Consider the following 4,552-nt stretch of genomic DNA (forward strand, 5'->3'; position numbering starts at 1 on the left):
GGCATTTTTGGGAGCTTTGGGTTTGAGGGGTCACAGTGACGCCGCCGCCGGCTTCAGACGCAGAGACGCAGCCCGGGGGAATGAAGCTGATGGTTAGGAGGTGACGCTAAGGGCCGCAGACATATGGAGTTGGAAACAGGAGATATATTCTGAGTTACCCAGCTAATAGGCTCGCCTGTACAATCTAACGCAATCCAACCCGACAGCCCGGCAGTAAAACCTCCTCCCTTACTTTGTTTTGACACCGAGGCCTGAAGCTGTTGACTAAACTTGAAATTTATTGGACTGCATTATACTGAAAAGTCAATGAGGTTCCTGAGGTTTTGTTGTGAGGCGTTAAGGGACAGAAGGAAGTTAAACACTTCGCTGCTCCTCAGGCCCGCGCTCTTAATCTGAACCCGACGTCTGAGGCAACCTGGAGTAAACGCCTCTCTGGTTTCAGGCTGATTGGAGCGGCTGAGCGTCTCCGGCTCGGGCAGCAAATCAAATCTGTGCTTCTGTTCTGACAGCGTCACATTTAATGACTGCACAGATTTGGTTTGCGTGTCTGCAGACGACGTTCCTGCTGAGAAATCTGCATGGAACACAAACACAGAGACGGAAAAGGTAACCGCGGTTACTTTACCGGTTTAGTTTCATGTTGTACTGACGCTGACACTCCACACCTGCATTCTCTGACGGTTGTGATTGGTCCAAAGTGGGGCTAACACTCAAAACTGACTGGTGGAGGTCACGACCGGCCCAATCTACCTGGCACATGGTGTCCAGGACAAGCAGCAGATTTGGTTTTGTGGCGTTGTGACGCTCCGGCTGCCGTCCGGTCAGATGACAGAGAGATGAACCTGTGAATGTTTGACAGGTACGTGTTGTCTCTTCCACCTGACACAGCACAGCATCACTGGAGCTGCGGTGAAGGGTAGGAGGTTAAATGTGCAGTCATCGCCGTGGTTACAGGTACACTCACACTCACAGACACACACGCACACACACACTGTACATACATATGTGAGATGTAAAAGCAAAAGGAGATTTGAACCTGCTAGCTAGCTACCAATCATAGCAGAGGCCTGTTAAGAGTGAATCACATTCCAACTCATCATGAAATGCGACACAGTTAAAGCTCACACGCATTCTTGTCGGGTCACAATACACACACACAACAACAAACACAACACACACAACAACACATTTGTAGCAGCGTTTCCTGGTTTGTAGCTAGCTAGAAACGCTGGCAAGTCTCTGCGTAGAGCTACAAAGTAACAAGGCTATGGATGACTGATCTGTCTGCCAGGTGGATGGTGAGACGGTGGCCACTGACCAATCAGAGCTCAGCTCAGAGACAGAAAGGTGATCTCCAGTAAACAGGCTCCTAAATGAGCTGAGCTTCTCTCTCTCTCTCTTCTCTCTCTCTCTCTCTCTCTCTCTCTCTCTCTCTCTCTCTCTCTCTCTCTCTCTCTCTCTCTCTCTCTCCAGGCGTTATAACGCGTCCTTTGGCAAAACGAATCACAAGCCACAGAGGTGACATTGCTCTTCAGTCCATTTGTGTCTTCATCACTCCTGTCTCTCTGTCTCCTGGACTCTTTATTAGCCAGGGTCAGACAATTAGCCTCTCCTTGAAAAGGGCAGCAGGAGAAGGAGGAGGAGGAGGAGGAGGAGGAGGAGCTCCTGGTGAGGATCTGGTCATCGTCTCATCCTCTACACCTGCTTTATAAATAGAAAGCAAAGGGATCGGGGGGAGAATAAATAGACTGGGGTCAATTAAAAACTCTACTCTCAGATGTGTCACACGTAGAGAGAGGCTAACCCGGAGCTCTGGCCGCTCTGAGACGGCGGCGGACATTAGACGGCTCCGCCCCGGGCCGCAGAGTGAAAGGTAATCATGAGGGATGGAAGGAGAATCAGCGTCGGTCCTTTTATCTCTTCATTTGCTCCGCTGCCAACATTTTTGCTTAAATATCTTAGAAAGTCTGTAGGAAAATGTGCTGAGGGCCTCTGAAGGACGTTCAGGCTCAACAGAGGTCAAACGACCAAAGATCCAGGAAGACGGATCCACGAGAGGCTGAAGCGTGCGGAGACGTGAGGCGGTCTCAGTTTAACAGAGAGCCAAACTCCTCCCCTACATCTCTGTGCTGCTTCCTGATTGGCTGGTTGGTAATTCATGAAGCTACACTCAACAAAGGGAGAAGATGTCATCAGTATGGAATCTGGGCGGAGTCATAAAGTGGATTTAGATTGTATTTGCTTGTTTATTTAATGGGATCTGTGCTAGGGACACACACACACACACACACACACACACACACACACACACACACACACACACACACACACACTCCTGAGCCAAACATATGAATATTTAAAAGCACTGACTGTAAACAAATGAAACATAAAACCCACAAACTGATTATATAAACCAAATGAAGCCAGGTAATAAAACGAGTCCAATCCTAATGCAATAGAAAGAGACAAAGGAGGACAAACGCTGATTTCAAGCTTTCAATCAAACCAAAGACAATAAAGACCCAGACCCAGACCCAGACTGTCCACTGAGGGGCGCTACAGCACCGGATCAATGTAGGGAAGAGGGTAGTTACTGTCCTTACCCAGAGGAAGCCCCTCCCTGCTGCCCCCTGGTGGAGGAGCTCTGTAAAGCCTTCATCAGAGCATCAAGCTCCTCTTACCAGGTATGAGATCTTAAATCAAGACGTACTGAACTGCTCCTCTTCATCACTACAGCTCAAGGGGAGAATGATGATGTATTAGATGCGATGCTGAGTGTCAGCAGGATGCAAACATGTGAACATACTTAGGGTCATGTATGTTTGAAAGCATGAAGCTGTGAAATAAACAAGACGGAAGAAATGAAGCAAATCTGTCAGGGAGTTTGTGTTAGGAAGCAAGAGTGGATCTCTCTCTCTCTCTCTCTCTCTCTCTCTCTCTCTCTCTCTCTCTCTCTCTCTCTCTCTCTCTCAGTGTCTCTCTCTCCCTCTCCCTCTCCCTGTCTGTCTGTCTGTCTGTCTGTCTGTCTGTCTGTCTGTCTGCCTCTCTCTCTCTTTCTCTCTCTCTCTCTCTCCCTCTCTCTGCAGCCTCAGGTTTGCCTGAGGAGATCACTTTCTAAGTAAAGCAGTGATGTTAGAGCTGCTAGCTGCTAGCTGCTAGCTGCTAGCTGAGCTGTCTGCAGTTCATTTTGTCGACGTTTGTGGAGAGCAGAGCTAATGTGGCTGCTCTGTTTAAAGAGAGCGGCAGCTTCTGTTTTCTGTCTTATTGACTGCAGAGCAAGCAACAGAGCAACAAGGTTTGAGTCAGAGGGGCAGCGTCTCCTCGTGTCTGAGGGAACAGAAGAACGCTGCCACATCACAGCATTCAACATCATTACCTTTGTCCTATTCAGAGATATGTTTCTGTGTAATCCCACTGAAGACAAAGATAACTCATGAGGACACATGAGGACACATGGGGACACATGGGGACACATGGGGACACACGGGGACACATGAGGACACATGGGGACACATGGGGACACATGGGGACACATGAGGACACATGGGGACACATGAGGACACATGGGGACACATGGGGACACATGGGGACACATGGGGACACATGAGGACACATGAGGACACATGGGGACACATGAGGACACATGGGGACACATGAGGACACATGGGGACACATGGGGACACATGGGGACACATGGGGACACATGAGGACACATGGGGACACATGAGGACACATGGGGACACATGGGGACACATGGCGACACATGGGGACACATGGGGACACATGGGGACACATGAGGACACATGGGGACACATGAGGACACATGGGGACACACGAGGACACATGGGGACACATGGGGACACATGGGGACACATGGCGACACACGGGGACACATGGGGACACATGGGGACACATGGCGACACACGGGGACACATGGGGACACATGAGGACACATGGGGACACATGGGGACACATGAGGACACATGGGGACACATGGGGACACATGGGGACACATGGGACACATGGGGACACATGGGGACACATGGGGACACATGGGACACATGGGACACATGGGGACACATGAGGACACAGCCTGGACTGGGGCTGAAGGCCCCGGGCTGTGAGCAGCTGGGAGACGCTCCACTTTAGCTGAGTAAGCCGGTGGGCTGAGCATGAGCACAGCGGACGCCACTCAAGCTGCTCCCAGGCTGAGCCTCAGTCTGATCACACCATCGAAGAAGACACTTCACCGTCTCCTCTGGGACGTTTATCTTGTCGTCCCAGTGTTGATGAGTGGAAGCACATATGGTTCAACCAGCAGCCAGCTAGATCAACATCACACATCCCATATGGCCTCCATCTTTACATTAAACAGCTCAATCACACACACACACACACACACACACACACACACACACACACACACACACACACACACACACACACACACACACACACACACACACAGCAGCTGATCTGCCCCGCATCACACACACCTCCAGTTGCTCTGAGACGTTTTGCAAAACACCCTGAAAGTGTTATTTCCTGGCGT

This window comes from Genypterus blacodes, unplaced genomic scaffold (genome assembly GCF_046128005.1).
Source record: "Genypterus blacodes isolate CSIRO-AG114 ecotype Tasmania unplaced genomic scaffold, CSIRO-AGI_Gbla_v1 ptg000383l_1, whole genome shotgun sequence".
Taxonomy (NCBI): Eukaryota; Metazoa; Chordata; class Actinopteri; order Ophidiiformes; family Ophidiidae; genus Genypterus; species Genypterus blacodes.